This window comes from Pseudophryne corroboree, chromosome 4 (genome assembly GCF_028390025.1).
Source record: "Pseudophryne corroboree isolate aPseCor3 chromosome 4, aPseCor3.hap2, whole genome shotgun sequence".
Taxonomy (NCBI): domain Eukaryota; kingdom Metazoa; phylum Chordata; class Amphibia; order Anura; family Myobatrachidae; genus Pseudophryne; species Pseudophryne corroboree.
The window spans coordinates 155727792-155744338 of record NC_086447.1 but is presented as its reverse complement, the minus strand read 5'-3'; the positions used below and the strand labels follow the sequence as shown (position 1 = coordinate 155744338).

Sequence of the window (16547 nt, the reverse complement as noted above, 5' to 3'; positions counted from 1 at the left end):
TGGTGCCCAAGCTCCTTATACTCACACTCATTACGAGCACCGAGTTAAAAGACAACTGTCAGAAAGGTTAGAGCATCCGGCCTCTGATCTAATCCATGAATCCACCGGGATTCAGGTTCTGGTGGCGTTAGATTTCACTCGTACCGCTCGAGGAGTGATGAATTATAGATACATTTCCGCACTCGCCAATTTGTTAGATAATATCACTGAAATGTATGATGACACGTTCAGATACACTGGAAGAGAACTTCAAGCTTATAAAACAGAACTAGTTCAGCATAGGATGGTTCTTAATTATCTTACAGCAGTAACAGGCGGATATTGTGTTACATTGGCAACACAGTACGGCATAAAGTGTTGCACGTATATCACAAATAGCACCGAGGATCCGGTAGAGGTCATAGACCAAAAGATGGACGATATTCTCCAATTAAAATGGGAATTTCGCCGAAAACACAATCTCACCCTTGCCGCTGTAGGTAATGAGCTGACTAGTTGGGTGTCATGGTTGAACCCGCGAAATTGGTTCTCCGGTTTAGGAGACTGGGCTCAAGGAGTCATAATGGATGTTGGAAAGTTTCTCCTATGTATCTTAGGTGTTATTATATCTATTGGATTGATATTTAGATGCGGGCAGGCTTTAATGAGGTGCAAACAAAGTACAAAAGTGATGAGCTTGAGGAGTGAGGAAACTGTAATTAACCTGGATTTGATTTATGATAGAAACCAGGATGTGATGAAAAATGCGATTATACGGTCCGTTTCTTTCACCTGTTTTTCTGCTTTTTTTCCAAGATACAAAGACCCCCTTGGACGAGGAAGTTGACGAGACGCTATACAGACAACAGACAAGCACCAAAGATGAAGTTTTGACCACTTGAGAAATGGACATTTGATGAACTTTGCCATGGATCCCCAGTTTCCCTAGTATTTTTAAACTCACGCTAGCCCAACATTTTTGTAAATCTGATGGCACTGACAAAGCTATTTGCTCATGCCCAAGGAGCAATACAGCGCAAAGAAGACGACTCTCAACAGATACCGAACAAAACTTCAACGACAGATGTACATTTACCTGACATAGAATATCATTGCATTTTCCATAAGTGTTCTTCATCCTCATCTCTACAACCCTCAGGTAATAACACACATAGTATAGGGAATACAGGCACAGATATCAGCAATCACATATTCCCCCATTCATGTATCATCAACTAAAATGTGCTCCCCATTCTGTTCAAAAGCCGAAAAGAGCTCGGTAAAGTTTGACAGCCCATCCACAGACCTGTACCACGGGATAAGAAGGAATTCAAATGTATACTTCGCAATACCTCGAAGCTTGATTTACCACATGTACGGCACGATGATACATGACCCTCCAAACATGGACTCATACACACATACTTCTGCTATCTCACTAGGTCATACCCTCTTCACACCTACTCCTCTCTTCTTCCTTACCCAACCATGGAAATGAATTAACCCCTGACTTATATTTTTCTCCTTTTTGAAATGTTTTGAAGGTGGCAGTTATTATTGACTGCCAAAGGGTGGACTGTCAAAGTCAGAAAAATATCCCTATACACGCTGCCATATTTGCACCTCACGCTGGTCCGCGCTGCGCATGCGTGCGCTTTCCCGTGATAGCGCATACCCGCTGATGCGTGCACCCGCTCGCATCGGTATGCGTATTTACGGTAAGGAGTATGTAGTCGTAGCGTGCGACCCAATCGTTACATATTTTCACAATTAATGTAGTTTGTAGACCATGGTCCCTTTGATAGATTCTGAAAGTTTGGTTAATATAGAATGTCCCTGAACGGAGGAATCCCTCTTTGTATTGTAGGAAGGGTCTAACAGGAATCATACAGCAGTGTTTGGTACCCATCGGAAGGGTATTTAAATAGCAATATTCCGGTGTTGGTTTGGAGCGTATTAATCGCTCGTGCGAATAGTTATGGACATAAGAAGTTATGTCCATTTATTATTATTTGTTCTTACTTAGTCATGCACCTGAACAGTGGAGACAGGTATCAGTGGGTCTCAAATGGCTCTTTGACCTCAGAGATCCCCCAAACAATAGTTTGCATGTTGGGAGGGCCTCATAACTTTACATGCATAAGGTAAGCACCGGAATAGTAATTGAAGATCAATTGTACTCCAAATCAGTATCTTTCCCGCAGACGGAGTACAATAGTCTTTAATTACACTGAGCTTTGAGACTCAATGAGGAGGGCCAACACCTGTGTTTACAAATGGGGCTGGATTTGTATACAGGAGAATGAGGGCTGAGATGTCATTGTCTCAACTGAAAGTGGACATCATGAATATAGAACAGAACCCAGACAGGATTCTGTTTTGTATTCGCCAAACAATAGCTCTCCAGAAGACAGGAATGTGTTAGTTATCACCCATGGTTTTGCATAACCAAGACCACTGATACAGCCCACCTGTATGAATCAACCTATGACCTTTGTTATAATGCGAAGCCGAATTCCTGCGTCCAATGGACAATGAGATTGTAGGGACCATTAGATTGCATTGTGTGAGTAGCATAAAAGACGGGCCTGTGGCATCCAGCTTTCACTTCTCATCAAACGGTTCTCATTGCTGATAATCGGGAAGCTGGCTGTCCAGAAGCGCTTGCGATCGTTACCCTTGTGCGTAAGTTTCTCTCCGTAATCATTGTCTTTCTGTGAGCCATTTCTCTCATCTCTCTCCCTATCTCTCTCTCTCTCTCTCCGTCTCTCTCCATCTCTCTCTCTCTCTCTCTCTGTCTCTCTCTCTCTCTCCCTTCTCTTTTCTCCCATATCTCCCCTTGACTAGTATTGTATTGTATTGTATTAGATTGGTATTGTATTGTATTTCTAGTGTAGCTATTTTGGTTAGGAAGTCTCTGTTATATTGTAGTGTATCATTTGTACTGTGATTCCTTTTTGCAAGTATATTAGTTATAATACATATAATAGGCTTTGGACCCTAAACAAGTATCTGTGTATTTCCTATAGTTTTAAGTGTTCACTTGAGCGTCGGTGACGCTCAAGCAGCTTTGTAGTTAGTCAGGTTACACAAGGTTGCACTTACACCCTGTATTCACATTAAGGTATTCTGTGTATTTCATTGTCAAAGATATAGATATCAAGGTTTAGCGTTGTGAGCGTCTGCGCCGCTGGTGACCTCCTCGTGGTCTCAAGCGTCCGCTACGCCATAGCGAAGCATTACGTTTGTCTATAGCCAATAGCGTGCCTGCCTGTGATCATTTACTCGTGAGTAAACGTGACGCCTGAGCGTCTCGATCACGGCTAAGCGATCGATACGCAAATAGCGTACCTTTACGGTACTTCTCACGCATTCAGCGTACAGTGTTCTTAGACCTCATAAAGGGTTGTTTATACGATAAAGCAATCCAAAAGGCTTTGTCAGGTTTTTTGAAAAAAACACCCGAATCCAAAACACACCCGAATCCGTCAAAAATTTTTCGGTGAGGTTTTGCCAAAACGCGTCCGAATCCAAAACACGGACGCGGAACCGAACCCAAAACCAAAACACAAAACCCGAAAAATTTCCGGTGCACATCACTAGTTCTTAATGACATTGGCTGTATGTTTGGGGTCATTGTCCTGCTGCAGAATAAATTTGGAGTCAATCAGACGCCTCCCTGATGGTACTGCAGGGTGGATAAATACCTGCACAGTTGCATTTCAAAGGCAATGAAACAGTTAAAATCCAGCAGGCTTAATGACAATGAATCGGCAGTCCCCTGAAGGGATATAAGGAGACTCTAAAGGGGGGTACTCATGAAGCGATCGCTGCTTAAAATCTAAGCAATCTGACCAGATTGCTTAGATTTTAACCATGATCTCTCCGTGTGTACCCCCCTCAACGATAGCGATGCGCAGCCCCGCGCATCGCTATCGCTGTTGCTAGATTGGCCTGCATGCAGGCTCAATCTAGCAGGTCGCTCATTTCACCCGCTGGGTGAACTGAGCGTTCCTTCCCCCAACCCCCCGCATGCTCAGCACACATCGCTGAGCAGTTCGCTCAGCACACCTCTCCCCAAATCGGGCCGCGAATACGGCCCTTAACAACATGCCAACTAACTTCTGATGAAACCACTGTGCATCGAGGCAGAGAAACGTGTCAGCTGAATCTTTGGAATGCAGGTGGAAAGCAAACCAGATGCCCCCAAATTCCGGAAGCAGCAGACTGTGTGTTCAACAACGTTCTCTGGCAGACTAGGCAGCGTTAGCGGCTGTAAGTGCTGTGGCCCAGGAGCAGTGGTCCCTCTTCCTTGGGGCATAGCACCAACAGCCACCGTGGTGTGCCCAGTAACCATACAGTAACCATACAGTGTGCAGCAACAGATAAATCACACAGCCAATTGGTAAGAACTAGCTGATATCCTACCCCATGCAGGGTAGAGGTGTTGAGTGTTGACTAATAACATCACATCACGTACGGTCATCATTTGACTATTTTGAGCAGCATCTTCACATTTGCTTTTGAAAAGTCTCAGTCACGTCTTAATCAGGTACCATACAGATGTGAATATATTATTGATTGACTTTCCTGCTGCTTAAACTTCACATATATTTATGATCTACCAAAGAGCAAGTCTACAGTTATTGATCTAAAACATAGCTAGATGTGTGCAATCTGCATTTTATTCTGTATATTGTACACCTGCATATCCATTGTTCTTGTTCATATTTTATTTGTTTTAATGAAGATGGATTATGAAATAAATATTTTTGACTGCATTCAAACAAGCAGCTTTGTATGTGCGCTCCCATTTCTTCATTTTAGGCTTCTCCCGTGGGCAGCTTTGCGTGGCGTGCTCATGAGTTAGTAACCCCAAACATCTTTTTGTGTTTACAGAAAATGTGTACAAAGGCATTTTGTGATCAACGTGTACAATATAAAATATACATCACCATATTATATGCCACTACTGTCTTTGTAAAATGAGTTCCGCTGAGTAATAACAGACATTGACGAAAGCGAAGTAGTATTAGTATTAACAGCAACAACACTTATTTATATAGCGCAAACATATCCTGCAATGCTGTACATAGGATCTGCTATATAATAGCACAGATCTATGATTCTGTGCCTATGTGTATAACGCTGGGCGTGGCTAGGAGCTCTCATTGGGTTAGCAGCAGGTCTATCACACCCAGTCCACAGCTGATTGGGCGAGAAACACCCTCCCACACAGGTTACATTCAATGGGAGGCTTTGCCCTTTGGCTGCTGTGTGTTCCCAGAGCAGGATTAACGATGGGGCTGATGGAGCTGCAGCTCCAGGCCCACACCCCCAAAATAGGCCCACTGCATCTTCAGCAACATACCCTCCAACAATTTACACATAAAAATCTGTACAAATTCGAAAAAGGGGACATGGCCACGGGTAAAGTGGCATCGCCACGCCCCTTTTCCTAGACTTTCAATGGAAGTTTGGAGAGCCAAAAATCGCTACAGACAATAAAAAAAGGTACTGTACCCGCCAAAAAGGTCCAGCTGGAGGGTATGCCACTGCATCTGCAGCAAGTCACTGTGCTGTAGATAGGGGGGGAAATCCTTTTATTGCAGTGTCCTATGTCCTGCTGCCAGTCCACCTGCCCCCACCGGCATCAACAATCCCCACTCTTTGGCCGTGGCGCAGGTGGAACAAAAGCTGCTGCGGCCACCACCATAGATGTGTGGTGGCTGCAGCGCCAAAGCATTCCGGCGCTAAGGGCTGCTGGGAGCTGTAGTTTATTGAGTGCATCTTCTTCCCTGTAATGCGTCGCATTGGGACACCGGCACTAACAATAATGACTGGCTGCTTGGCTGCTATTCGAGTCTCCGGGTGAGCCACTGCCAAAGGGAGGACAGCAGCTTAGCTGCTTCCAGGAGGAGAAGCAGGAGAAGCATTACCCACCCCTCCCCCACTCACAGTACAGCTGGGCCCCATCTGCCGCACCCTCACACACACCCTCCACCATCCGTGTTGGCTCCGGACCCCCTCCCCCACCCGCAGCACCCCCGCACCCGCCCCTCCCCCACCCACTGCACCACCGCAACCCCCACCCGCGGCACCCCCCACACCTGCGGCACCACCGCACCAGCCCCTCCCCCACCCGCGGCCCGCACCCACGGTACCTCCAGACCTCCAACCGCGGCACCCACGTGGGTGCCCCTCCCCCACCCACGACACCCCCGCAACCACCCTCTCCCCCATCAGTGTCTCCCCTACACCTGCCACTCCCCCAACCACAGCACCTACTAGGTGATTCATCAGGCCCTGCATGCGCTGTTCACACCGTTGCAAGTGGCTACGATCCCTTAACCATCTCACGCCCTTTGTCCGTGCAATATTTAACCACTCACACAATTATGATTGGCGGTAATACTCCATATACTGTAATACAAATATTGCATGCCACAAGGGTGTGCAAGGGTTAAGAGGTCGTAGCCCCTTACGATGGTGTGAAGAGCGCCCGTAGGGCGCGATGAATAACCTAGTTATTAAGAAGTTGCAATGGAAGGCACTGTCTTTCCTAGTGCTGGCAAATCTCTGAGCCTTTAACCATTTAAATTCATTAGGGTTTATTTACTTCTCTAGGTGCAAACATGCACAATGTAGCAATACAGTACATACAGTTTAAAACATGATTGGATTCTATCTATGGAATATTGCACATGCAGTATAATAACGAGTGTATATGCAGTGCGTAAAGTGGTCCTAGAGAGGTGGTGGAACTCACCCCCTCCCCACGGTGCCCAAGTAATTAAGGTATTGCGCTCGCCGCAAAAAAAGGGGCGTGGTCTCCAAAAGAATAGGGCGTGGTCACACAATAGTAATAATGCCCACAGTAGTAGCACCCAGTAATACACATAATGCCCACCACAGTAGCGCTTCTTATACAATGCCCACAGTAGTAGTGCAATGTCCACTGTACTGGTAGTGCCCACAGTGGTAGTGCCCCTTATATAGACCCCATAGTAGTGGTGCCCCTTATGCAATGCCCGCAATAGTAGTGCCCCTTATGTCCCCAGGAGTGATGCCCCTTATGAAGTGCTCCCTTTACAATGCCCTCATTAGTAGGGCCCCCAGCAGTAATGCCCTTAATGGTAATGCCCCTGTGTAGTATTGCCCCCAGTAGTAATGTTGCCTGTAGTAATGCCCCCAGTCGTTTAGCACCCTAGTAATTATGCCCTTAGTGGTAATGCCCCTGCAGTTATGACCCCAGTAGTTTACCCCCCCCCCCCCTTTAGTTTAGCCTCCCAGTGGTAATGCCCCCAGTAGTTTGCCTGCTTGTAGTTTAGCCGCCAGTAGTAATGCCCCCCTGTAGTTTGCCCCCTTGTAGTTTAGCCCCTGTAGTTATGCCTCCAGTAGTTTATCCCCTGTAGTTATGCCCCCCCTTGTAGTTTGGCCCCCAGTAGTAATGCCCCCAGTAGTTTGGCCCCTGTAGTTATGCCCCCAGTAGTTTAGCCCCCCTGCAATTTAGCCCCCAACTAGTAATGCCCCTGTAGTTACGCCGACAGTAGTAATGCCCTCCTGTAGTTTGCCCCCAGTAGTTAGCCCCTTTGTAGTTTGCCCCCAGTAGCTTGCCCCCTTGTAGCTTGCCCCCAGTAGCTTGCCCCCTTGTAGCCTACCCCCAGTAGTTTGCCCCCTTGTAGTTGGCCCCCAGTAATAATGTCCTCCAGTAGTTTGCCCCCAGTAAATGCCCCCCAGTAATAATGTACCCCAGTAGTTTGCCCCAGTAGTAATGCCCCCCCTGTAGTAATGCCCCTTGTTGATGCCTGCCCCCCAGTAGTAATGCCCTCCCCAGTAGATGCGCCGCTGCACTAAAGAAGAAAAAAACACGCCATACTCACGAGCCCCGCTCCTGCTTCCAGACCGCTGAAGTCCTCCTCTCTTGGCATCCGCTCCTCAGCACTATGAGAGGGACGTCATGACTGACGTCTCTCCCATAGCGCCCGCCGCACAGTGACAGCGCCGGAAGCCGGAGCTCAGTACTGAGCTCCTGCCTCCGGCATTCGGTGTAGAGGAGAGACGGGCGCCCGCTGGTAACACAATCTCAGCGGGCGCCCCTCATCTCCCTGTGCGTCGCTGGGGACACATCGGTTTAGGTAAGCCCGAACTGCGTTCCGTCTCCAAGTGGAACTGACGGAACGCAGTTCCGCCCCGTTCCAGCTCACTTTAACCCCTGGATATATGTATGAGTACTAGGTCAAATGAAGCCAGATGGATTACTGAAGTACAGGGACTTAACTAGAACTTTGTTGTCCACAAAGCAAAATCTTTAAGGGGCCCCCAACCCAGGTCTCCACCAGAGTGGGTAAGGTGTGGGTAGAGTGACAATGTGAGTGGCCTGGTCAGTGTGACAGTGTGTGTGACTCTTGGCCAGTGTGGGAATGTGAGTGGTCCCTGGTCAGTGTGACGGTGAGTGAGTTGCCTGGTCAGAGTGACAGTGTGTGTGGCCCAGGTCATAGTGATAGTGTGTGTGGCCCCAAAGTCGGGGTGGTGCTGCGAGCTCCGGCACCCATGACCTTCTACCCCCACCTCCCAGAGTCGCTGTGGCCACCTAACTCTGAACTGAAGGATGTCTCTGAAGCACCTGAAAGCTCAAGACCAGGCTTCTTATTTACCAAAGAACCCACGGTTGGCCGGGACTGCAGTATGTTGCTGGTTTCGGCTCCCAGCCAGTATCACCGGGAAACTAAGAATTGCTCTGCTGCCTTGGCCACTTGGTTTTTGCTAAATAATCCTGGAAAAGATGTTAATGACAGAAATGACAAGTCCTTTATAACATTATAATTCCCTTTAAATTACATCTATGTGCCGTTATGGTGACAGCTACGTAGCGTCATTTATTTATATTGTGGAAAGCAGAAGGGGTACTTGAGGGACAGGGCCAGGCTTCCGGGTCATTAGGCCCCTCCGACAATGAATGTGAATCACGGGTCCTCGAGAAATGAGCGGGGCTAATATGATGGTGATTCGCATCATTTTAGGTCCACCCCCTTCATTTTGGCCCACAAATGTCCCTGCATTATCTGGCTAATCCGCTTCCCTAGGAAGCAGGCGGGAGTTATACCCACACTTTCGGGTATGCGTGGATCTACCCAAAAAATCATGAGTCTCCCGCAACTTCTGGGAGAGTGTGCACTGTAATATAAAATGGAAGCTGCTCATTCAGTTTAGTAATACCCCTCAGGTACTTGGGAGGGGTTATTATAAATGGAATACATACAATGGCATCCCATCCGCCAGGATGACAGCAGCAGGGCAAGCGCTAGGAATCCCCTTGTGGGCTCAGTAGCTCGCTGCGTTTGCCACAGGATCTATTCCCACTCTATGGGTGTTGTGGACACCCATGAGTGGGAATAGTCCAATTTTGTCATGATTTTGGCTGGTGGCATTGTTAGCTTGCGGGCTTCCGGCGTCAGTATCCTGACCGCTGGGATCCCAATAGCTGGCAAATTGAACGGATCCCTTCTAAACAAGAAAAATACACAAAACATGTTTTCCACAGCACCCCAAGGGGTACTAGCAATAATATTTTCATGGTAGAGAATTCAGATATATTAGTTACATGTATTTGCAAAGATATGGTTACCCCTCTAGGCCAACGCCAAGGATTCTCTGATTCTGGAGGTCCCTAACACTGCATTGTAACAGTACCCATTCTGGACCATATAATTTTCTAATCTAAGGCCACATGATAATAGCACTTACAAAAGATATCTAAAATGAGAGCCAAGTCACCCCTAGGTCCTCCAAGTGGCACTAAAAGAACCAGTATGCTCTCCAAAAGCTGATCTCATTTGTGCCTCTCAGAACTGCAATATAAAATGGAATCTACTCATTCAGTTTAATAATACCCCTCAGGTGCTTGAAAGGGAGGGGTATTAGCAATACAAGTTGCACACTACATGGTGGTAGATTATTCAGAGATCTTTGTAACATATATTTGCAAAGATACGGTTAAGCCTCCAGGCCAACGTCAAGGCTTCTCTGATACTGGAGGTCCCTGACAGTGCATGTATGCACTGCCGGCAGCAAGGTGATAATGCTGATGGAGCAGTGAGGTAAAAGACACTGCTGAGGTGCTGCAGGAGCATGTAAGAGGCACCCAGTAATACTGGTCATATATAGGCACTCTATGGCACCCTTTTCCCTGCATCCATTTGGTCTTTCAATTTTACACTTCTTTTGCGGTGGTCAGGTATGGATTTATTTTAATTACACTGATATAATAAACAACAGAGGGCCTAATTCAGCATGGATTGCAATTGAAAGCATTGCAAATGTAATCCACACCAATGCAAATGCGGGAGGAGGTGCATATCACCTTCTTCCTGCATTTGTGATGCGATCACAACTGGGAGGAACATCGCGACCATTGGTCGCGATGTTCAACTGCGATGCAGGCTGAGTAAGCTCAGGCTTGCCACCTCAGGGCGACTTGCGAGGCCATGCAAACTGCATCTGGCGATGAAGTCCTTAGCCTCACCACTCCCGGAATACGGGGGAGACACCCCCCTGTTTCCAGCAACCTCGGCCGCCACCATCCCTCTCCCATGAATCAGGCAGAGGCGTTCGCATCCCTGTGATGCGTTCTGCACCTGTTCAGTTTCCCGTCCACCTGGAAACTGCGTGTTTGGTCATCATTGATTAGAGCACAAACCAGTGTACACTGCCTAAGCATTGGGGCTGTATAAGGATTCGGCTAGGAGGTATAGAGACATTTTTTTTATTTTATTGTTTATTTATTTGTTTTAACCCTTCACTGTCAAAGGGAAATCATTCAAATGTTGTTGTTGTTTTTTTTATTTACTGTACTTAATGATGCTAAAAAGGACATAATAATAAAGCAGCAGGGATAGGCTGCTACTGGCCACCACTGCTTTTAAACAGGACGGCATTTCCCAATTGTCTAATGGGTTTAACCATTTACTAAACCTTTAGCAAAATCTGCACCGATTTGTGAATGAATTCACCTATCAGTAATACCAGCAGCTGCCACTAATGGCCTTGTATTCATTTTATTATTAACAACATCTTTCAATGCAAATTCATAGTATGTCAAGAATACAAAGTAACTGGTACATTGATCTAGTGTGCAGAATCCTAAATGTGTATGAAATGTTCTCAAGGCTCTTCCCTGTATTCACTTTGCTCATGTAGTTCATTTTATCTAATGGATGATAACAGATTTCATGTTTTGGGGACCTGTCCCATTGCAGCCAATTTCTCAGCTTTGGCTATGACATACCTGATTGCAGAGTGACCTGGATGGACGTCTGCAAAGGCTCCTGCCCTGCATCCTAAATTAATGTGACCTACTTGAACAGAGGTGTGACTTTTGTTTTCAAATGTTTTGACAGGTACAGTTTGTGATCCCCAGGGGTCTCTCTTCTAGGTATACATTTTGATTAACTTCCACTAGCTGCCACAAATAGGCTTTTCCACACATATCTTCAGTATCTCAGTATATCCACATCATTCATCATGGATAAACAAGCTTATTTTAAAATCAAGCTAAATTCAAAAACTCAACAAGTTCTATCAATCCAAGTCGAGGTGACTTTACTGGATGCAGTTCCTGAGTTGGAAATCCAGTATGGAGGCAGTGGACTTATCAATACACTTCAGCAGTGGCGGAACTATAGACGGTGCAAAGAATACAAATGCTATGAGGCCCCGCCAGCTCAGCAAGCAATCCCACTGCACCTTTTCTCTCTTTTTTTTTTATTAGTACTGAGCCGCCCTCAGGTTCCGGGCCTGGCAGTTTGCTTCCTGGTGGGGGAAGTGGGGGTGTGTGTCTGTGGGGGCAGGAGGGGAGTCACCGACACTGTACGGATCCTCACTGTGTGCACGGATCTGCCTATTGTAGGGAAAGACTTGTGAGATGATGTCATCATCTCGCAAGACCGGAAGTAGCTCTGTAGCAGCGCGGCTGACGGGCGAAAGGATTCTAGGCATGGCGAGTACGCAGTGCCACAGTGTCCTGGTGACCCCACCACCCTCAGAGTCCTGCAGCGGTGGGCAAAAGTCATAGTCGCACAGTCCCGGTCACCCCCCTCCTAATACTGACTGATTATCACGTTGTACAGATAACTAATCACCTCGCACATACTCTCACTCAGGAATAATATGCTGATACTATCATAGCGGAGATACGGAACAGCAACTAAGGATATATGAGCGCACCACTAACAACATACAGACACAGTAAAAGCTGGGGTGTCAGGACATTGCAGAACATCACATTTCTTTCAGATATGCAGATACACATATTACAGAGCAGTGGTGTAACTATAGAGGGTGCAAGGGGTGTGCTTGCTATGGGGCCAGCCCATCATGCCACCCTATGCACCATGCTTTTTTTTTTATACAGTATGTGACCCAATCACAGGAGTCAGGGAGCCAGGCCTAGCAGATATATACATGCCCAGGGACCAGCCACCTATGGCAGTGCTTCTCATATCAGCCCAGCCCTTCCTGATTACTCATCACTTCTCCTGGTGGACGCTGTGACTATTCATACCCAGCCTCCATGGTATAGGAGCCCAGCCACCAGCTCCCTCTGCAGCCCCAGCAGCAGGGTTATGCCCCCCACGGCCAGCACAGCCTACAGCACCCAGCAGTGGTGTCAGGGGGTAGGATGAACAGCCACGGGTCCGGAACTCCCCTTCTAGCTGCAGCTGCTGCATCTCCCTCACCTCCAGGGTCGCTGTTTGATTCTTCAGCACAGAGGCCAAACAGCAGGCGGCAGGCCTCAGCAGACACCGGAGGTGGGATGTGCCTAACCAGCTGGGGCAGAGGGGGATTTGATGTCATGACTGCCGGAGCTCACATGCATCATCCCAGCTCTAGGGCCACACACACTCTCACAATGACCTGGACCCTCACACACTGTCACACTGACTAGGAGCCACACACATTATCACACTCACCAGGGGCCACACACACTCTCACAATGACCTGGACCCTCACACATTGTCACACTGACCAGGGTCCATGCACACTGTCACACTGACCAGGGTCCATACACACTATCACACTGACCAGGGTCCATACACACTGTCACACTGACCAGGGTCCATACACACTGTCACACTGACCAGGGTCCATACACACTGTCACACTGACCAGGGTCCATACACACTATCACACTGACAAGGGGCCACACACACTGGATCCGCTGTCCAATCATTTCTGCCTTGCTGACAGGGATGTGCTTTGATGTGGGATGAAAGCCCATCCCTGTCAGCGAGGCACTTCTATAGGTGCAGCTTTCTTCCCTTATTTCAATGGGCTTTAACAGCCCAGTGCCTGCCCCTCCCTCCCCCCTCCTCGCTCTCTCCCCGTTCCCATTATCTACGGGAGGCACTGCTATCAGTGCCTCCCAAACTTGTTTAATGAGTTAAAATTATTAAAATAAAATAAAGACGATACTTATGACAGAGAATATGTGAATATGTGTCATAAGTATCTTCTTTGTATTATTTTAATAATTAATCACTGGGGAGGCACTGCCTCCCCTGCCTCCCCTGACTGCACGTCCCTGTGATAAATATATATCATACAGCAGCTAATAGCATTAATATTTTACACCTATTATTATGAGTAAATCCTCTGTACACCTGCCACCAATATTTGCTTATTTGACCATGTAAAGGTGCCCATACACTAGGAAGAGTGTACTAGCATGTGCTCTGTCGCATGCGATACCCCTTAAACTCCCCGCCAACCACCGGCAGTTCTTGGACTCACGGTATCGTGATTAAAGGTCACCTCACTCACGATTTGCTAACGTTAGATCGCATGCGACCTAACATTAAAGCACATCATCGAAAGCAACATGGCCACTTCTTACCTGTGCAGGTAAGACCTGAAAACCCTGCTTACAACCCCCGGGAGCACGCCTCTGATCGCAATCATAAGTGGACTACACATAGGGGGTAATTCCAAGTTGATTGCAGCAGGATCTTTGTTAGCAATGGGCAAAACCATGGCCCTCATTCCGAGTCGTTCGCTCGGTAATTTTCTTCGCATCGCAGCGTTTTTCTGCTTAGTACGCATGCGCAATGTTCGCACTGCGACTGCGCCAAGTAATTTTGCTATGAAGATAGTTTTTTTACTCACGGCTTTTTCTTCGCTCCGGCGATCGTAGTGTGATTGACAGGAAATGGGTGTTACTGGGCGGAAACACGGCGTTTTATGGGCGTGTGGATAAAAACGCTACCGTTTCCGGAAAAAACGCAGGAGTGGCTGGAGAAACGGAGGAGTGTCTGGGCGAACGCTGGGTGTGTTTATGACGTCAAACCAGGAACGACAAGCACTGAACTGATCGCAGATGCCGAGTAAGTCTGGAGCTACTCTGAAACTGCTAAGTAGTTTGTAATCGCAATATTGCGAATACATCGTTCGCAATTTTAAGAAGCTAAGATACACTCCCAGTAGGCGGCGGCTTAGCGTGTGTAACTCTATTAAAATCGCCTTGCGAGCGAACAACTCGGAATGAGGGCCCATGTGCACTGCAGGAGAGGCTGATATAACATGTGCAGAGAGAGTTAGATTTGGGTGGGTTATTTTATTTCTGTGCAGGGTAAATACTGGCTGCTTTATATTTACATTGCAATTTAGATTGCAGATTGAACACACCACACCCAAATCTAACTCTCTCTGCACATGTTATATCTGCCTCCCCTGCAGTGCACATGGGCCCTCATTCCGAGTTGTTCGCTCGCAAGGCGATTTTAGCAGTATTGCACACGCTAAGCCGCCGCCTACTGGGAGTGAATCTTAGCTTCTTAAAATTGCAAACGAAAGATTCGCAATATTGCGATTACACATCTCGTAGCAGTTTCAGAGTAGCTTCAGACTTACTCAGCATCTGCGATCAGTTCAGTGCTTATCGTTCCTGGTTTGACGTCACAAACACACCCAGCGTTCGCCCAGACACTCCTCCGTTTCTCCAGCCACTCACGCATTTTTTCCGGAAACGGTAGCGTTTTTTCCCACACGCCTATAAAACGGCCTGTTTCCGCCCAGTAACACCCATTTCCTGTCAATCACGCTTCGATCGCCTGAGCGAAGAAAAAGCGGTGAGTAAAAATCCAAACTTCATAGCAAATTTACTTGGCGCAGTCGCAGTGCGGACATTGCGCATGCGCACTAAGCGGAAAAACGCTGCGATGCGAAGAAATTTTCCGAGCGAACGACTCGGAATGACCTCCATGGTTTTGCCCAACTGCTAAAAAAGTTCCTGCTGCGATCAACTTGGAATTACCCCCATAATGTGGTCGACTACGTCAGCCCGATGCGTCAATATCGTGACAAAAGGCAGGATATTGTCCTAGTGTGTGGGCACCTTAACTCCTCTGCTGCTGATAAAGTTTAATATAGTCTGCTCAATCTTATCAAACTCATGTTTATATAAATCAGTGGTCTCCCTTGGGGTGTGAGCTACTTGAGAAAAATGAAACCTCTGAAAGAGCTACTAAAAAATGTTAAAAATAAAAATTGTCTAATAACCGAATGTTCCTTCTGCTGCTGCCTCTTGCTTGCTCAGGCAGGTAATCCCTATATGCGATTCCTGCATCCCACCAATGCTGTGAAAGTGGGTGTGGCCTTGCAACTATATAATAGTTACACATAATACCCCCAGCAGTGCCAGAAAAATTTAATGATCCCAGCAGTGCCAGAAACACGTAATGCTCCCAGCAGTGCCAGATATAATTCCCCCCAGTAGTGCCAGATATAATACCCCTAGCAGTGCCAGATGTAATTCCCCCCCAAGCAGTGCCAGATGTAATGCCGCCCAGCAGTGCTAGATATAATGCCCTCCAGCAGTGACAAATATAATGTCCCCAGCCATGCCAGATGTAATGCCCTCCAGCAGTGCCAGATGTAATGCCCCCAGCAGTGCCAGATGTAATGCCCTCCAGCAGTGCCAGATGTCATGCCCCCAGCAGTACCAGATGTCATGCCCCAGCAGTGCAAGATATAATGCCCCCCCCCCCCCAGCAGTGCCAGATGTAATGTGCCTGGCAGTACCAGTTGTAATGCCCCCGGCAGTGCCAGATATAATGCCCCCAGTAGTGCTCACCCTTGCTGGCTTCTTCTGCCGCCACTGTTGCCACCACCTCTGCTCCTGTGTGTAGGGAGGGGAGGGGAGGACAGCTCAGCACGCGCCTCTCCTGCCCATCACTGAAATTCCTGGGGGGCGCCGTGGTGACACTCTCCAGCGGCCATTTGATATATGGCGCCAGCTCGTTAGCCAATCAAAGCTCGCGGTTTGACACCCAGTCAGAAGACATTGCTGCCGGTCCGCAAGTTCTGATTACCTGATGGACGGCTCCATATTAGTATTGAAGGCAGTAGTATCTGACAGTGACTGCTCAAGCCCGTGCGCTTTGCAAGCTACCGAAAATACTATGGTAAGCTACCGGTAGCTCGCGAACGACGGATTGGTGGTCACTGATATAAATCTTTAAAATATGAATAAATAAAGCATGCATTAATAACTAGGTTCTCTGCATTCTTCT

At 47.5% G+C, this 16547-nt stretch overlaps 1 protein-coding gene across 2 annotated transcripts in view; it reads left to right on the top strand.

The window, feature by feature from the left end:
- Window positions 1–16547, top strand: part of SLC35G2 (solute carrier family 35 member G2) — a 90144-nt gene that overhangs the window by 52077 nt on the left and 21520 nt on the right. Inside the window, exon 1 of one of the 2 annotated variants that reach the window (XM_063915508.1) lies at window positions 11961–12035. The exons of the other annotated variant lie outside the window; for it this stretch is intronic. The gene's annotated coding sequence lies outside the window, so the exon portion shown is untranslated. Of the gene's footprint in view, window positions 1–11960; window positions 12036–16547 lie in introns of those variants that run through there. 2 annotated transcript variants of the gene reach the window in all.